Source organism: Mauremys mutica, chromosome 9, assembly GCF_020497125.1.
Source record: "Mauremys mutica isolate MM-2020 ecotype Southern chromosome 9, ASM2049712v1, whole genome shotgun sequence".
Lineage (NCBI taxonomy): Eukaryota > Metazoa > Chordata > Testudines > Geoemydidae > Mauremys > Mauremys mutica.
This window is the reverse complement of record NC_059080.1, coordinates 93994589-94014504: the sequence shown is the minus strand read 5'-3', so window position 1 is coordinate 94014504 and position 19916 is coordinate 93994589. Positions and strand designations below refer to the sequence as shown.

Here is a 19916-nt window from a genome sequence, read left to right as displayed (position 1 = left end):
ATTACGTTTGAGACAGACAATAGGATAAATGTATTTTCCCAAGGGGAAAAGTGCTCCCCAAGGTTCTGGATCCATTATAAAGGGATGCTATCTTCGAAACTGACATACGCAAATTGTTTAATATTTCGGGGTGGAGAGAGACGATTATTTAAAACCATACATAAAAACAAGAACTTTGACAGAACAGTACAAGAAGATGTAGTTAATATTCTGTCCTTTAGTCCAATTATTGCTAATAACCTTCCACAAACCCCTCCAACACTACTTTACGGAAGCATCAAATACCATTTGTTAAAGTTGAGGACTAGCTGGCTACCCCTAAGAGAATTCAGTGGGTTCACAAGTGTTATTTACTGGCATAAGATGGAGGTATGATCCCATGCAACTCCACACAACCTCGTTTGTGCATGTGCATTCCTGGGCAGTGCCTCAGCAATACATGCTGAAGCACTGAATTTTAGAGGCTTTCAACATAGCCAATACTGTGCTGACAAATGTCTAGCGGTCTGGACATCAATCACACAATATATGTCATTTTCAATGTCAATGCTTCTACGGAGGAGCCATTTACCCTAATTTATACCAAACACTTTGAAAGAAGAGCGTTGTTGACAGTGAAGCAGCAGAGATGTTATCTATCATAGATGGCACTTACAGCTACCTGTTTAACCAGCAGGATCTAAATGTTGAGACTCCCCTATATACAAACAAGACCTATGACCAGATGAAGTTCAGAGTTTTGAACCAATTTTACTTTACATTTGTGAAATGGGACAGTAAATGAACAAGACTACTTTTCTTTGTGAGGAGCTTGGCCCATTATCACAGTAATTGTCTACATGTATGTGGACTGCAATCACTATGGACAAGTGCTATTGCTTTGTGGAAACTGGCTAAAAATAGAGTATTACTCATTGGAACATGTGGTTGGTGTGGTTAAGTCAACAGCTGGCACTTAAAAAAATCTGATTAGAAGAGGTCATTGGTATTAGGGTCCCAGAGATAATGGAAGGAGCATGAAGGGGGATTTAACATCTGTGGTGGAGCTATAGACCTGACATGTCCACCTTGTGATGCGGTTATTCTGCAATACAGACAGTATTGATCACCCAAAAGCCAGTTTCCTGGTGTCAAAGGCTGTTGGCTGGGCAGAAGTCATGACAGAAGTAGTCAGATTTGCATACAAAGGGTAGAATGTCAGAGTCACCCCCATATGCCAAAGAACTGAATTGTACTTCTGCTCTGTCAAAGCAGGTGACTCAGCAGGGGCCCTGCTTAATAGAACTACTTTTCCTTCACACACAAGCACTGAGAAACAAGCTGTGCTTTAGCTATTATCTCAAAACAAGTCAGAAGATGGTAGAATGTGCCATTGAAAGGGAAAGTTGGAGATGGCACTTGCACAAGAGTGCCGATTAATATGAAGGCCTGTGAAGTCTGTAGCAAGTAGGACTTAAATTCCATTCCTCTGTCACAGACAGACTTAGTGTTCTTCAGCATGGTCAGGTAAGTTTTGGGTTTTTTTTTAAAAAGTCACTGAACAAGTCACTGAAAAGTATTGTTATTTTACATGAAGTTCAGTTTAATAGTGCCCACACCTATCAAAATGCAGGAGCTGCCACTGCTGGAGGGGGGAGGTGGCCCTGGACTGACGCTGCTCATGGGGTGGGGGATAGCCCGGGACCACTGCTGTTGTGCGTGCGGGTGTGTGAGGGGTGGATGAGGCTGGTCCCGGGGCCGCCTGGGGTCAGTCACACCTGCCAACTGCAGAAGTCATGGAGGTCCCAGAAAGACACAGAACTCATGCCTTCCATGATCTCTGTGACAAACTCGCAGCCTTAGTGATTACCTGTTCTTCTCATTCTCTCTAGGGCATCTGGCATTGGCCACTGTCGGAAGACAGGATACTAAGCTAAATAGGCCTTTGCTCTGACCCAGTGTGGCTATTCTTATGATAATGCGTAACTATAAATGTAGGAGTTTTCAGCAAAAGCTACACATCTGGGCAGCTAGCTAAAGAAGGGTAGTGTTTTCTGCCTTTGCAGTTGAGGCTTTTAGCATGTAAGCAGGACAGGTACATTTTCTTTCCATACCTTAAAGAGGGGAAACTTAAAATGGGATAGGAGCTTAAAATCATAATGCTCCACTGTATCCAACCAAAGTTCAAACTAGTATAGGTAGCATTCAAATTTCAAGTGGCACTAGGCTTTCTAGTGAAAAGAAATTGGGAGCCAGGGGAAGGTGATGGTCATTTAGAGCTATACACCAATTTTACACTGGTTTAGGTGAACGTAAGCTTCCATGTCTGGAAGGTATGATTCACAATCAATGGATAAAATTCTTAGGCTGTGCTGCATAATCTACTAGCATGTTCCCCAGAACAACAACAACTAGGGTGCTATCATTAAAGATGCTTCCCCTCATAAATTTGCCTTTTCACAGAAAATATGGGTACTCAAAAAAAAAAAAAAGAATGCCTTGCAATAGGCAACCATTGCTATTAAGGGACTTTTACAAGTCTTCAAGTACAAGGAAGCCTCAATCCTTTGCCAGCAGTTTGTTACAAAAATCTTTAAAAAATAAAAACAAATAAAATAAAAAATAGAAGACTAAAGGTAAAATAAGAAACCACTGACAATTCCCAACTGAGTAAAATTTAACACACTCACGGAGTACTTAGGAAAACTATGAAAATCAAATTCTACTAGTCCCGTGGACTTATGGAAGAGTCCCATTGTGACCAAGTCTCACCACAACGTGTTTAAAAAAACACCCATGTACACGTACTCAGGGCCGCCCAGAGGATTCCGGGGGCCCGGGGTCTTCAGCGGCGGGGGGCCCTTCCGTTCCGGGACCTGCCGCCCAAGTGCCCCGAAGACCCGCGGCAGGAGCCCCCCGCCGCCGAATTACCACCGAAGCGGGACCCGCCGCTGAAGTGCAGCCCGGTCTTCGGCGGGCGGGGGGGGGGGCTCCCCGCCGCGGGTCTTCAGGGCACTTCGGCGGCGGGTCCCAGAACGGAAGGGGCCCCCCGCCGCCGAAGACCGGGCTGCGCTTCGGCGGCGGGTCCCGCTTCCCCCCCGCCCCGGCCCCAGCCTCTTACCCCCGGCTCCCTCCTCGCCCAGAGTCTCAGCGCCTCGCCGGAACAGCCGCAGCGTGTGGCCGGCGGGGCCTGAGCTCCGTCCCGCTCAGAGCCGCGTGGTGAGGGGGCAGGGCTGGGAGCTCCACGCCGAGTCGTGAGCGGGGCGGGGCTCAGGGGCCCCGGCGGAGACTCGGCGCTTGATGCGCTGAGGCTCTAGGAGAGGGGCGGAGGCAGGAGCCTCCGCTGTTCTCTTGGGGGCCCCTGCGGAGCCTGGGGCAAATTGCCCCCTTTGCCCCCCCCTCTGGGCGGCCCTGCACGTACTAGAACAGCAAGGAAGGGAGGAAAGATTAAGACTGTGTATTGGAGGAGATCCACACTCTAACCACTTTCAGTTGTACATTAGTAACACATAAGATGGTACGAAGAAGGGCATGCAAAGTAGATGTGGTGAAAGATGAGTTGAGTCACAGTTGTGCCAAATCATTTGACAATACATTTAAGCAGGTATCTGCTGGTAAGGCATTCCCATCTATTGGTAGTTTATTTAGATAGCAGCAGTGAAACACTCCAGGGTTAAAAGAACAGGAGTACTTGTGGCACCTTAAAGACTAACAAATTTATTATAGCATGAGCTTCATGGCTCATGCATGAGGAAAACGAGAATAATCTCATTTTCTACTAGTTCTCATTTTCATCCATCCTTGTCTCCTGCTGGAAGTTATGCTGCCTGTCTGTAGGTCAAAGTGCTTCACGGTTGACCTCTTGATTTACCTAGACAAAGGCTTAATGGGAGAGGATAGCTACACTAGTACTTTATCCACCATTTCAATCCATGTTTAAGAGAAAAACAAACATTATTAGAATAATTTTACTACATCACAGAGGAGCATGGATCACCATTCACGATGTACTCCCCGTCAATATCTGGCCTGGGGAACTAATGATCCAACCAGCAGACCAAATTCAGTGATGAATCCTGGTCACATGCCACCTGAGGCACGTTGCACACACGCTAAGAAGAAGCTGCATCACAAGACAAACTAAACTTTTATGCAAGCTATGACTTTTCATTTAGAGTTTGTGTTTTGTTTTTTGAAACACAGAAGTGGAACTACTTTAAGAAAGCTAAATCTATTCTCTTAAAAAACAAATTCACCTAGCAGCTTAGTTTTAGGCATTTGTGAATGCACGTATCACTGGGTTCTTTGACCGTTACAAATATGTGTAACACCTCAATTCTAAATATTACTGTTTTATAACAATACGTACTAAAAAAAATTACACACTAATCTTTGTAATTATGCCATTGCAAGTGGCATCACAGCTCTAGCAGATATTTCACTTGAACATATGCCCTCTCTGAGCTCCAGAATTAATTTCTGAGCAAGCCCAAGGCCTATCCAATAGCTGTAATTATTTGATTGATACTCTCATTCAGTGGAAAAGGTTGGTATGTTCCCTTGGTACAAATAGAATGGATGAGCATTTTCCTATTTGGTGGCAAAACTGGAAGAGATTTTATTAAGGTGACAGCAAGTGACTACAGAAAGGATGAAATACAAGAGATCAACCATTTAAAGAATTTGTTTTGCATACTCTATTAATGGGAACTTTCTCAATACACCAATTAGTTTTATTAGTGCCTGGGCCATGCATATATGTCAGTGAAACCTATTATACTCAGTTTAAGTATTTTTTTAGTGTCTCATTTAAAAGCTTGACAGATTCAGAGAGAAGCTTCCAGCCTCACTAGCAACCATTCACACTTTCATGAGGACTACAGTTGTGGCACCTGGCTTTGAGGTTCCCAACTGAACTGAGAATTTGCTTATAGAAACAGTTTGTAGATCATAAATAGGGTTGTATGTTTTGCATTATAGCAATTTAATGACCACGTAAAGCAGACTTAAAAATTCATATTTTCATCAGGGAATTTCCACATTCAGCAATAATGGCATAAATAGAAATCTGTTATAAAAAAGTTTGTGGTCAAGAGTGGGGTTAGTGCTTTGCAAACTTAACATTGTTTAATGACAATCAAAAATCACGAACACACTAATAATAACGGTATAGGCTCTAAGTTAAATGCTGATTTACCTCACCATAAAAGCCTATGCAATAATTTTCACAAGAACAAACAGTGCTGTTTAATACCTTACAAAGAAGGCTCCTCATCTCCAATCATGTTTGATAATCAACATTTATCCACTACTTATTGTTGCTCTTCTTGTGCCTGAAGCTTCATGTCCTCAATCTTTAGTTCATTTTCATCTTTGTAGTAGCTGGCCTCATTCTTGTAGCAAGGTGAAGGTGAATTGCTTTCAAAAAGCATCAGAAACTTCAGTGTTTTGACATGCCAACATTAGATTAAATTAATCATAGAAGTGACAGGCCTTTCCACCCATGACCACAGTTCCCCTCAGACTATCATGCCAAACCTTCATTGCTTCCATCTTCTCTCAACACTGCTAGATGCTTCTTGATGTTGTGCACAGTCTACTGATTGCCAACTGCTGAAAGAGGGAATCAAGTTCAGACTGAATTCACTTTTGTTCCTGATGTGCAAAGAGAATCCTCAGCTGCTTGGACCAAGGCACATATGATCAATTAAGGCATTCACCATGGCTATAAATACTGGCACAGAACTTCCCATTATAAAGAACTAGTTGTTATACCGAGCAGGTACCTGTGTTTTATGGATGCATAATTCTAATTTATGATATACTGCACTGCAGGACTACTAGTCGCAGGAAAAATGGAAGTTGGGAAACGAGCTAAGTAGATTGGTGCTAAAATCAGTTTATTGTATACTTTTCTCCCTAGAATGGATGGAAAGCTTGAACTACATCAGCTCAATCTTTATCAATGCCTTGACATTTGTAGTCAAGCTGACTTTGAAAAGCCTCTGCATGGAGAAAGACAATTCTATCTCAAAGGAAGTCTGAATTAGATTAGTGTTTCCTCCCAATGTCTCTTGTGTGGAGGGAGCAGTCCAGAGCTATTACAGGCTAGTTCTGAGCATTAGATTAATTAAGACTTCTAAAGCATCTTAATGCTGCGACTGTTGCAAATACATTATTTGAGCACTAAGAGATAAAGCAGACTGGCTTGTCTTGCCCAAACTGATGCTATAGTACAAAAGACACTATTAGGAACAATTATGAAAAAAAGTCAGTTTTAAGATGTGTAAACATTAGAATACGAAACATATAAAACACTCAATATTTCTTCATTCTGGAGAGTGACAATGGAAGCATCCGTTGGACATTACTTTGTAGAAGAAATCTTTCTTCTCCCTGGAAGAAGAATCATTCTATTGGCTAAATATTACAACCAATTAACTCAATGTTCCAGGGTGTTTTACGGTGAGGCTTTGTCTAAACTGGAACCTGAATGACAAAACTGTCGTTCAGAGGCGTGAATAAAAAATCACACCAGCACTTTTCATCAGCAAAACTTTCGTTGGGGGGGGGGGGGAGAAGGGCAGGGGGGCAGCGCTTTGTCAGCAGGAGAGCTCTCCTGTTGACAAAGCTACCACTGCTCGTTAGGGATGAAAGTTGTCAGCGGGAGAGCTCTTCCCCACCGACAAACAGTGGCTACACTGCATGCCTTTTAGCAGCGTGGCTGTAGCAGCACAGCTGTGTCACTAAAAGGTGCGTAGTGTAGACATAGCCTAAGTCTTAGTCAATTCATCAAGCCTTCTGTATTTGAAAGAAGTGTTAACAAGAGTTTTGATTTTACAAAGTCACCAGTGATAATTACAGCCCCTCATTAAAAGAACGCCTTCACGCATAGAAAAGGAAAAATGCCAGAGTATGTTTTCTTCTGCATATAAGTTGTCTTTAGACAACTGTTTTGTACAAGTGTCTGTTTTTCCTGTGTAAGTGCTTGCTTTGACACAGTGTATTCCTGTTGTATCTAAGATTAAGCAGTTCAAAATATGCATCTGTATTTCTGCCTGACTTCACTGAGCTGGCTCCAACTTTGTGGTAGCATAAGGAACGTGGACATGAAAAAAAATAGATGAATCCATAGCCAGTGCTTGACCCAGCTGTTCTTACCTGAATGTCTTTGGTAGAGGTTCTCCTTCTCTCTAGATGCTAAATCATCTCTGTGGCAAATGAGACAGGAGCAAGTTTTGGAGAGAGAGGATTATACCAAATTAATGTATTTTCAAAGAGCTTCCTAGGTAGGGCGACCAGATGTCCCGATTTTATAGGGACAGTCCCAGTATTTGGGGCTTTTTCTTATATAGGCTCCTATTACCCCCCCCACCCCTCCCCACCTCCGTCCTGATTTTTCACACTTTCTGTCTGGTCACACTATTCCTAGGGAAGGTTACCTACAAAGATACTCATCATGCCCCATTTTGAATTATATGATTTGAACACTCTCATAGGATCTGGATATACTGAGTATAAACATTTCCAACAAATACACTTAAAACAAGTTTACCCGTCAAGTGGTTTTGCTCCTTCCTGGACTAGGAAAATGAGAATGCACATGGAGGGGGAAGGGAAAAAAAAATGCAGCAGGGCTGTGGTGGAGCAAGTTTTCTGAAAGTGGCAATGTTAAAAACAATGGAACAGAGCAATAATCTTCTAAATCAGTGTTTCCCAAACTTGGGACACCGCTTGTTCAGGGAAAGCCCCTGGCGGGCCGGGCCGGTTTGTTTACCGGCCTCGTCCGCGGGTTCGGCTGATTGCGGCTCCCACTGGCTGCGGTTCGCCGCTCCAGGCAGCCCCCATTGGCCTGGAGTGGTGAACTTCGGCCAATGGGAGCCGCAATCAGCCGAACCCGCGGACGAGGCCGGTAAACAAACCGGCCCGGCCCGCCAGGGGCTTTCCCTGAACAAGCGGCGTCCCAAGTTTGGGAAACACTGTTCTAGATTAACATGTGCTCTGCCCACAAGAAACCACACATCACTACAAGTAATGAAAGCTCTTTGTAATCAGCATGACAGAAGGTTGTTTTTTTTAAAAAATGAGCTTATATGGATTTTACTATATCCTAAAATACCCTGAATCTGTATGTTTTGATTGCTCCTATTTATCTATTAACTCCCATTTTACTGACAATTTTGGTTTTATAGAAGCTGTTCAAAATTTAACACAATAGACTTATAGCAGCTGTTTTAGGCTCTTTGTAAAGCATCATAAAGAGATTAAAAACAGAAATACAAACAAAATTTCAGAAAGCTATATTCTGAGTTCATCTAACATTCGTAACATCCAGGAGTACTTCACATACTTTAAAACAGAGTGCACACATCACTATCTTCTATACCAGAAAACATACTGGAGGAAGCAGAGGCATTAGTCTGTTTTCCCCCATTTTTAAAATACGACACTGTCTTCTTATGCTTTTTTGTGAAGTTTTTTTTTTTCCTTACTTACTCACAACTTAAGGGATAGAGGAGAAGAAAAGTGATCTCCCACCAGTTTTTTTTTCCCCTTCTTCAGAGAAAGTATTTCTATCATCTCTTCTGGTCATTACCAAAACTTCAACCTGCAATCTGGTGCATTTGTATTGTCTGTGGCTATATTAGATTCGACTCCTACAAGCATGGACATTGTTATGTCAAATGCTAACTTTATTTTATTCTGGTCAAGAACTCATATTGCTTACACAAAATACACATTCAGCACATGACTGACCTCATACACCATACTGGCTTTTTTCTACCAACTACTGAACACAGCCATCCCCTCCACCACAATAAAAGTTTGTGAGCTATGCACATCCTTGTATCAAAGGGAAGATAAACCTCCTGAATCTCAAAACACATTAATAGTACTATCAGTCTGAACTTTGACTTTTTATTTCCCAAATGTTCAAAGTTACTATTTAAACAAAACTTTCAAATTAAATAATGATGAGATAAAAGCTGGAGGTTTATGTTTAATGCTGCTGATGTCTTTAACTTATGCCTTTGAAGTGTTTTTCCTCCCCAATAAGTTCAGGAGCATGTAGTAATTATGAAATTTAGTTTTTACCAGCCCTTTTTTCTAGAACTATGTAGTCAATACTTAGGACACTGATATAAAGCCTATTAGTTGTCCAGAATGAAGGAATGCCTTACAGTTAAGGTACTAAATTAGACAGAGCAAATCTACATTTGATCCCCAGCTCTCTCACAGACTTCTTGTGTGACCTTAGGCTAGTTACTTCATCTTTTTGTGCCTCAGATCTCCATCCACAAAGTTGTGGTAATTTTCTCTTCCTTTCAGTTGTGTTGTGAAGATAAGTTTGAGGTTTATAAAGTGTTTAATTATAGGACCTATGTTATAGTAATAAGTACCAGACAGAAAACTGGAAGAAGCTGAACTGATTATTTCTGTGAGAATTATTTGGGGAAAAATGTGAGTCTTGCACAGGGCCAGCTCCAGGCACCAGCTTATCAAGCAGGTGCTTGAGGCAGCAACTCCGGAGCAGGGCAGCACTCTAAGGTATTCGGTGGCAATTCAGCGGAGGGTCCCTCACTCCCGCTCGGAGTGAAGGACCTCCCACTGAATTGCCGCAGATTGCAATCACGGCTTTATTTTTTTTCCGGCTGCTTGGGGTGGCAAAACCCCTGGAGCCGGCCCTGGTCTTGCATGCAAAGTACCAGTTTAATTAATGAAAAAATGAAGCAAGTTATCTGATAGATGTATAAAACCTCTGAAAATAGGGTTTAAAACAAACATTAACAGATAACTACAGCAATAGTATTAGAAGCTGTATTATTATAGCACAGACTTCATTAGACTACACATTTGAGTTTGTGGAGGAGTTATCAGGAAAGAAGTCCAATCCCCCCATCCCACCCCAAAAAGGTGATTTTCTTCAGTTAAATAGAACAAAAAGCTGATGAGTTGGATGACCCTGCAAGAGAGACATTTGACAGCACCGTCAACATTAAAACATAGCCAGAATGGTTTATATTCCTATGTTTGGCCTTCCAGCAACTTTTCAGCATCATGTTCATCCAGGAAGAGTCTGTTTCTCTTCAACATCCAAAAAATGACAACGATTAATCTAGGCCTAAATCATGGAGACAACCATAACATTTTAAAACAAGTCTTAAGTTATCATCACCTTCAATATAGCACAACTGAGCAATTTAAGAAGCAGATACAGCTTTCTCCTAAATACACTGGACAGATTCAAATTCACAGATCCACTATTAGATACAGAAGTGAACAGGAAAAATGAAATGAAATAATATTGACACTAATGCACTATCCTGAATTAAACAAGAGAACTGACAATGACTAGAAGCATCTGCAAAGGGACAAATGTATTCTACTTAATGCTACTGATTCTAATCTGAAAAATGCTGCATGTAAGTTGCTAAGAATGCAGAGGTGAGCAGATCTTTGCTAACTGCACAGACAACTAAAATAAAGACTAGAGAACATCTCATGTCCATTCATCCTGAACTTGCCATATAGTGTTTGGCACACTATTTAAGCCTTATTGAGAAAGCAAAATACCTAGTGGCCCTAAGACATATTGCATAATTTCAAAAATTCTTCCATAGCCACCATCAACTTCACAGTTGGTTGTATTAGGGCTTGTTCACATGGAAACATTGACCAGAATATCTATTGCAAAATAAGCTATGCCACAACAGCTCCCATATTTTGGCACTATTCTCAAATAAAAATCACTTTTATTCCAGAATAATTACCCCAGTTTGGAAGCATCCTAATTATTCCACAATAAAGTGATTTATTTTATTCTGGTCAATTTCCCCATGTAGATAAACCCTTCGAACTGATAGCTCATTTTCCCAGAGACAGTCTGCATACTCTCAGGAAGTGTACATCCAACTGATGAAATCTGCACTGAGCCAGAGGACTTTGATCAAACATCACCTTACATGCAAAGATTCTAAAAGAACACACTAAGTTTACAAAAGCAACTGAAGGAGTTTCAGATCAGAGGCTAGTGACACTGACAGTCTCAGTGGAAATTTAGCTTGATCTAATGAACAAACTAGAACCATACAAGGACACACACACACACACAAAGAATTTCTCCATTATTTAGTCAGGATGGCTCCTTCTACAGCAAGAGAGAGACCCTTGTGCACATCTAAGTGGTGCTCATCAGGCTGCAGCCCTTTTTCTGACTCTTCCAGGGCCTGGCTGTATTCCCCCCATCCCATCTTCTCATATTTGAACACCCCATCTGTGGTCCCACAAAGTTGCAAGACTTCCTCCTGGCATCAGCCATGATTGCTATCTGCCAGACAAGGAGAAGGAAGCTCAACAGAGGTGCTCTCACTGTGGAGCCGGTTTTCGCTCCCATGTTGCTTCATGTCTCCAGGCAGAGTTCCTCTGGGCAGCGTTCATTGACTCCTTTGAAGCAGGGCTTTGGAGTACAGCCCAGAGCTGGAGCGCGGAGCAGCTCCGGAGCAGTTTTTTTGCAGGTTTTTGCCTGGAGCTGGAGCAGAGCCGGAGCACAACTCCAAAGCCCTGCTTTGAAGAGCCAGGACTGTCCAGGGTTCTTTGCTCGGTGTCCCCATCTGGAACCCGCCTACAACTCCTACTGGTTGAACCCAGAATAGAAAGTTGAAAAGCAGCTATTCTCTTTGATTTTAAATGCTAAGAAATCCAGATTTGTACCCAAATCTGTTTCGAAGGAACATGTATCAAAACAGTGGGGAAAAATGTGGAACTAAACCACAGCCAGGGCCGTTAATCTAGTGTCTGTTTTTAAGAGATCTGCATTCTCATTTAGACAGTTCAGAATGTTTTTAAGCTCATTTGGACTGGTTTAATCCAAGTTTCATAACAGAGTAGATGCTGAAAAACTAAGTACATTGGTCTCTAAAAGCAGATACGAGAGTGTTATTAACAGTAATACCTAGCTCTTATATAGTGCTTTTCATCAGTAGACTTCAAAGCACATTACAAAGGAGGTAAGTATCATTACCCCAATTTTACAAGTGATGAAACTGAGGCATCATTACTTGCATTGTAGTAGCACCTAGGAGCCTCTGTTACAGACCAGGAGCCCAGCGCTAGACATCATGCATAACCAAAAGACATTTCCTGCCCTGATTAGGCTTATCTAGTTAACAGACTAAGAATTCAGTTGCACTCTACTACCAAAACTAGAAGCACATCATCGTGGATAATGTATGCATTTTTATGTTTGAAGAATAAATACATTTTATAAAGCAAACACCACAGTATGGGCTTTGTGTTTCATTTAATAAACTCTGTGTTTTTCCCACTGTTTTTTTTCTTTCCGGTTGGAGAAGAGCCATTGCCACCTTGTTAGCCACCAACCTTTGCCATGAGGTACATAAAAACACTACACATTAGTCAACGCATTAACAAAATATCTGAGGGGACTATTAGCTCAGCAATTGCCCTATTTATTGTTCAGGCCCTATGTGTATACACGGAAAGGCATAAGAGTTAAAATGAGAAAGCTGATTGAATTTATTTGTGCGTAGCTTAGAAACAACACACAAGACACTTTTCAAAGAGCAATCTAACCTGAGCTCACCAGACTCAAGTGCCACCCAGTGTAGCATCAGCCGGTGATGATGTTTTATTTCTCAAATTCTCCTATAAAGCAGAAAGTGATATTTTCACACTGGGATTATTTTTTTTTTAATTAGCTTGTAAAAACTCTTCAGAGCAGGGACTGGGTCTATGTTTCACAACAGAGCCCGCTGCTGACTGAAAGCTCTGGGCACCATGGCGTTAATACCGGCACCACAGGAGCAGCCATCAGAAAATCAAGAGGCACCGTGTGGTGGCAAGAAAAAACAGCATTATTAGGAACACTCAGAATTAGCGACCAAGTAAACCCCCGTTTCTTCATTTCCTAGCGCAGGAGCCGGACCCGTTTCCCAGCCCCTGGGCGAGGAGGCGGATCTACCCCCACCCTGTGGGGTTGTCGGCGGGTGGGGGGGCAGGACAGCAGCCCTGCCTCGTTCCGGGGAAGCTGCGGGGACTCCCGCGTGGCTCGGGGTCCCTTCTCCCCCGCCCAGCCCCGGGTGACTCACCTCTCGCTCCCGGGTGCGTTCGGTTCCAGCGCCGAGGCCCAAGGCGGGGCCGGCGGGAGAGGCAGCCCCGCACCGGGGGAGGCGGCCAAGACCGGGAGCCGAGGGGGAACGAACAACGCGCCCCCCCCGCCCGGAGCCTCCGCCTCCCCGACGGGCAGCGCCCCCCGACGCCCCGTCAAGCCACCAGAGCCCGTGCTCGGGTCTCCGGAGCCCGGCGCTTCAAGGGCGCAGCGGAAAGCGAGCCGCCGGCCCCAGCGCTTCCCCGGGCCCCTCCGCGCCTGGGAGAGCCGCTTCCCCACACAGGGAATAACAGGAAGGGAGCGGGGGTGACCCCGGGCGCGCACGGACTCACCGGAAGTGATTAGCGAGAGCGGTGGGGGGGGGAGGGAAGGAGCGAGCGAGGGCCGTTCAGTGCGCATGCGCCGAAGGGGGCACAGGGGGTGGTGCCGCGGCTCGTTCCTCCCGCGGTCTCTAGTCAAGGGCCGAGCGCGCACCTGGCGGAGACACGACGCTCCCCTGCCATTGACTTTGTGCCAGCGTCTTCTTTGTCTGACTCCTGGCGGGAGGGCAGAGACACAGAGCATGACGTCAACCGGGGGTTCTCCATTGGGGGGCGCCAGGTTATTACATGGGGGGGGGTCGGGAGCTGTCAGCCTCCACCCCCAAACCCTGCTTCACCTCCAGCATTTATAATGGGGTTAAATATAAAACATGTGTTTTTAATTCCTAAGGGGAGTCGCACTCACAAGCTTGCTGTGTCAAAGGGGGGGGGGTCACCAGGACAAAAGTTGGAGACCCACTGAGCTAAACCCGGTAACACCTCACTGCATCATCAGCCCTCAGAGTGATGTCCTAGCCTCGTTAGCAGAGGAAATGGGATTACTCACATGGCTGTGCTGTAGCTGGACATCATTGCTGGTAGGGGCTTCTCCCTGCTGACTTTGTCCTAGTGAATGCCACATTGTATGCATCTGCCACATGATAAACTGATTGGTCTAATAGGTCTTTTCAGCCTCTGAGCTATATGATAGATTTTATCAGTTTGCCTAATGTGATTATTTCCATTATACAAAAAGAATCTTCACTATCTCTTGAGATGTATAGTCCTGGCCACTTCAAAGTAGTGGTGACCTCATGAATCACCATTTGCTATGCTGTTCATGTATAAAAGGCTTGTGGTAAAATCACAAGGTCCTCACTGCTTAAAAGTCATTTCTCCCTCTTGAGTAATTTATAACATCTCACTTGTATTTTGCTTTTTGATTTATAACCTAACAAAAACGACATCTACTTTGCTAAGAATGTTGTCAACCCACATATCTTTTCTGCACTTGGAAAGAAATGCTTTGAAATTGTTTTGATATTTTGAAGTTTCTTCTTTTGTGGTTCTGATTGCTTGCTGCCATCTAGTGCAATCATGCTTACACTGTATGATATTTATTTTTGTCATGATATTACAGGCATATATATTTTCAGTGTGAACTTTAGAAGAAATGGTACTGGGAGAATGAAAACCAGAAGGAACAAAATAGATTAACGATGATTAAGGCTACGTTTTAGAGACGGGTATTTTTAGTAAAAGACACAGGCTGTAAACAAAAATTAACGGCCTCTGACCTGTCCATAACTTTTACAATATACCCTTGACTAAAACTTGAGGGCCGGGGGAGGGCGGCAGCGCGGCCTGGAACCCTGGCTGCTGTTGGAGCGGGGTGTTGGTGGGGCCATCAGGCTCCCTACCTGGCTCTGTGCCCTCCCCACCCCCCAGCAGCAGCAGAGTTTGGGTCCGTGTGTGTGTGGGGGGGGCGCAATGGGAGCTGCAAAGCCAGCGCTTTGGGCGGAGGCAGTGCGCAGAGCTGCCTGGCTATGCCTCTGCCTAGCAGCTGAAGGAGGGGGATGTCGCCACTTCTGGGGAGCCCCCCAGGTAAGCGTCAGCCAGAGCCCACCTCCCCATCCTGTGTCCAGCCCCCTTACCCCCTCCCACATCCAAACTCTGCTGCTGTGGGGGAGGGGAGGAGTGGCCCAAGACTGCCTCAGCAGCGTCCGGTGTGACTGGCACAGGGGCTGCCTGAGCTGCCCCAAGCCAGGCACACCGGCTGCTGCAGAAATCACGGAGCTCACGGAAAGTCACAGAATCTGTGACCTCCGTGAGGACCGTGACCGACTCGCAGCCTTAATGATGATTTACATAGAATACTGATGGTTTGTTTTCTACACCATGCTATCCCAGTGAAGTCAAACAATCCTTCAGTTACTGAAGTCACACTGTATATTTTAATTCATGACATTCTTTGGCCCATGATATAATTAGGATCCCCAGTCCACTGCTGTCAGAGCTTCAATAGTGGAAACAAAAGTGAAGACTGTAGCATGCACAGAATTCAATTGTTTTTACCATCTCAGAATAGGTTAGACCACACAGTGGTAAAAAATACCCTGAGTCTTGTTGACAGAGTAGTCTCCCTGGTTGCTACCACCAATGGTGGTGAATCATGAAAGAAACACTGCATAGCTAAGGTTGATATCTCATTTGGGGATTTCAAGCTAAGTATATGTTACAGAAAAAAAATGGTTCTCAGTGCTGTGATTCTGTAGGTAGCCACTGAGCGAGAAGTGCTTCCTGTCCACTTGATGGTGGATGCACTTATAGATTCCCACTGAAGGAGCCTGTACTCCAAGGTTTCCTCCTCTGGACAGGGTCCAATTTTCTTCCCCCCCACTGAATCAAGAGGAACGCCACCGAAGTGAGTGGAGTTGACAGATGTATGGCCAGTGTAAATGAGAGTAGAATCAGTCCCCAAATTAAAATGGTCATTCTCTTCAATAGCAAGCAGACTTAGGGTAAGTAAGGAGGGGAAGGATACCTACTAAAATTGATCTAGTAGTTGCTTCTCGGGCCTGCCAATCCTCCTTGCCCATAGAGGACAACATTTCTTTGAGGCACTATTTATAAGAACATTTATGAAGAATTAATAAAGACTTTTGAATTTTCTGCCTCATGAATGACTGTTGCCATTTCCTGCCTCTGCCCAAGCAGAGCCCTGCTCAAATGAGTCATAGACTCATAGGAAGGTCAATTACTTATTGTTATTATTTATGTTTCACTTTTCAGAATCCAGATATTGTACTATTGGATTTCCTCCGAGACCTTTTCCACTCGGCTTCTCCACAATACCTTGTCCAGTTATGGGAGAACACTTCACTCAGTTCTCTGGGATCCAAAAAACTCAGTGCGACTCCAGATTTCATCATTCAGCTTCCTTTATTTGGGATACAGCAAAGCTACGCTGAATTGATCAGACTCAAGCACAGGGCGTGGGCATAGGATGTACCACAAATCCAAAGTTACACAGAAACCCTCTCCCTTCATATACATTTCTCATTGCATTTACTATACATTACATCACACATTTTTGGATTAGCTTGGTCACTTTGCAGGAATCAACCCTTGTGCAGCATGCTCTGTCCATGCTCAACGTTTTCCTCCCTAGTATATGGTTCTCTGGGAGTTCTCCTTCTTATCTTAGCTGACTCAAGACATTGTCTTTTTCAACCTCCTGTAGAAAGTGCACCACCACCCACAGTGCCATCTAGTGGTCAGACAGGGGTCAGCAAGACACTATTCTATTAGAAATTCAGTCCTGCCCTTCGGCGTCCCCCACCCAAAGGCTTTCCAGTCCTCCTCTCCTGAACAGGCATAGCAGGGGCTGGGTCTTTGAGTAGTCAAGGCTTATTCCATCAGGCCTCTCGACTTAGGTGAAGGGTCCTGGTGTTGCACTGTTTCCTGGGAGCGGATAGGGGAGCGTAGGCCCACTCTCTCCACTGAGCTCTGGTTCAGGACCCTACAGTGGGTGTTACACTTTGACTCTAGGGGTGCTAAGTCGCCACCTTCCCTGGGCCACTTCCTACCCTCATCTCTTTCAATTGCATAGAATAAGCCACTTCTCTCAAGTCTATAACCTGCAATGCTCAGTCACTTAGGGTACGTCCATACTACCCGCCCGGGTCGGCGGGTAGCGATCGACTTCTCGGAGTTCGATACATCGCGTCTCATCTAGACGCGATATATCGAACTCCGAACGCGCTCCCGTCAACTCCGGAACTCCACCACCGCGAACGGCGGTGGCGGAGTCGACGGGGGAGCCACGGACTTTGATCCCGCACCGTGAGGACGGGTAAGTACTTCGAACTAAGGTACTTCGAGTTCAGCTACGCTATTCACGTAGCTGAACTTGCGTACCTTAGTTCGAGCCCCCCCCCAGTGTAGACCAGGCCTTAGAATCATAGGGTGAGAAGGGACTGCAAGGGTCATCTCATGTAACTCCCTGCTGAGATGCAGGATTTGTTGTGTCTTTTCTCTCTTTTGTAGGTTCTTCACTAGTCTGTGTAGTGAGACCTCAGGCAAGAAGCTCCTGGGCAGACTATGAGTCAAAAGTGTGCCCTTGTTGCCAAGAAGGCTAACGGCATTTTGGGCTGTATAAGTAGAGGCACTGCCAGCAGATCGAGGGACGTGATCATTCCCCTCTATTCGACATTGGTGAGGCCTCATCTGGAGTACTGTGCCCAGTTTTGGGTCCCACACTACAAGAAGGATGTGGAAAAATTGGAAAGAGTCCAGCGGAGGGCAACAAAAATGATTAGGGGGCTGGAGCACATGACTTATGAGGAGAGGCTGAGGGAACTGGGATTGTTTAGTCTGCAGAAGAGAAGAATGAGGGGGGATTTGATAGCTGCTTTCAACTACTTGAAAGAGGGTTCCAAAGAGGATGGATCTAGACTGTTCTCAGTGGTAGCAGATGATAGAACAAGGAGTAATGGTCTCAAGTTGCAGTGGGGGAGGTTTAAGTTGGATATTAGGAAAAACTTTTTCACTAGGAGGGTGGTGAAGCACTGGAATGGATTACCTAGGGAGGTGGTCGAATCTCCTTCCTTAAGAGTTTTTTAAGGTCAGGCTTGACAAAGCCCTGGCTGAGATGATTTAGTTGGGAATTGGTCCTGCTTTGAGCAGGGGGTTGGACTATTGAGGTCCCTTCCAACCCTGATATTCTGTGATTCTATGATTCCCCTCAGAGTTCAGAACAGCCATCTGCTCGCTTTCAATACCTGCCTCCCTCTGAGCTGCTCTGCTCCCCCTTTTAAAGCCCTGCCTCCAGCTTGTGCAAGGCCTGCAAGTGTGGCTGGGTATGCCGCCTGGGCCCAGAGCTGCTCTGTACTCCTTGCTCTCCAGTGTGGGGTTTGTAAACCCCAACACGCCTCCCTAATTCCATATTCCAAGAGATGAGGCATCCCTCCACGTGTTAATTTCTCATGTCAGGTCAGGCCTATACTAGGCACAATTCATCAAACATCTAAGGAGATGAGCCCTGCCCTGACAGGTGTCTAATTCAACATTATTGTCAATTATTATTTTGTCACAAGTCTCACAATATTTGGCGTTTTTCTTACAGCACTAGCTGCTGTAATCAGCAATTTCACGAGAATCTCATCTTTAATTTAAAAAATAGTACGTTTCTAGCTCTAATGGTTGCCAAGAAAACTTGAAAATATGAAGCGAGTGCCCCCTGAATGCCAAGAAACCAGCAGATAAAGAATCCAAATTGTGTTAGTTAAAAAACCCTCATCTTTTAAAGCCAACCCCATGACTTTTGGCGGGGCCTGACTCATGACTTTTGAATGCCTGGGGTTGGCAATACTGTCAACAAGACACAACAAGTGAGAGACATAAACTGACAAGAGTAGGATGAAACTGACAGAAAAATATCACATGATTATGCATAAGGTATGTATGTTTACATCTTGATGAGTCACTTCCTTTTGTTGTTGTTGATACCTTTCCTCCTCTTCACAGGCATGCTAGCAGAAGCAAGGTTTTAAGTGAGGTTTGAATGTGGTGAGGGAGATAACTCCCATCAAAGAATTTTCTCTCTCTCCTTGGTAAAGATCCTTCCTCAGTGCTAGTTAGTTAGGTGTTTTATAAACACTGTGATCAGTGTGCTACAAGATGAATTCCATCAAGAAGGCACGCACAATCGCCAAATGAGTTCCAGTCACGGTTACATGGATAGCACAAATTCTAACCTCCCTCCTGCCCCCAAATTAGTATCTTCTTTCCCATTGCCTCAAGGACCTCAGAAGTGATAGGAAATCTATTCCACTATTCACACTAAAAATCCATTGGAGCTGTGGGTCCTGTCCTTAGAAGGCTTTGCTTTGTCATCCCCAAAGGCTCCAAGGGAAATTAGGCCATCTTGGATCTGAAGTGGTTTGGGTAAGGCAGATAAGTGTATTTCTACACTGACGAAATATTAATAATTTCTACTGTTGGAAAAAAGGAGGAACAACTGTAAAACAGATGCAATTAACAGTTCAGCATCACAACTGAGGATCTGAATGAACAGGTAAGTAAAAAGAATCAGTGCCAATTTAGAATAAGAGTAAAGAAAGAGAAGCTGAGTGTAATAGTTCAATAATAATTAATAATAATTTTGGCAAGCACATCTGAAAAGCAGAGTATAAAGTGATCACTACTGGAGTTGGAGAGAAATTTCTCCTTATGGCATAATATTGCACAATTAGGTGTATTATAGGTATGTTATGCCTTCCTCTGAAGCAATATAGCATTGGAGACAGCTGAGTGCACTAGATGGACTATTGGCTTGTTTTAGTATGTTCCTACAATTAACAGGAAGAAAAAAACACTGAAAAGTTCAATGACTGATAATTTTGTTTTTAGCTATGATAGAAGAAGATAAGATAAAAAGGAAGACATCTGTTAGGTAGACAAGCCAAAGAAAAACAGAAGACTAACCAAGAGAAACTGAGATGTGA

The 19916-nt window shown here is 44.2% G+C and overlaps 1 protein-coding gene across 1 annotated transcript in view; it reads right to left on the bottom strand.

The window, feature by feature from the left end:
- Positions 1 to 13351, bottom strand: part of PIK3CA (phosphatidylinositol-4,5-bisphosphate 3-kinase catalytic subunit alpha) — a 78929-nt gene extending 65578 nt beyond the window's left edge. Inside the window, exons 1-4 of the mRNA XM_045029945.1 lie at positions 13089 to 13351; positions 7141 to 7190; positions 5518 to 6375; positions 5234 to 5397 (exon numbers count right to left, since the gene is read on the bottom strand). The gene's annotated coding sequence lies outside the window, so the exon portion shown is untranslated. The remainder of the gene's footprint in view (positions 1 to 5233; positions 5398 to 5517; positions 6376 to 7140; positions 7191 to 13088) is intronic.
- Between the last annotated feature and the right edge of the window lie 6565 nt (positions 13352 to 19916).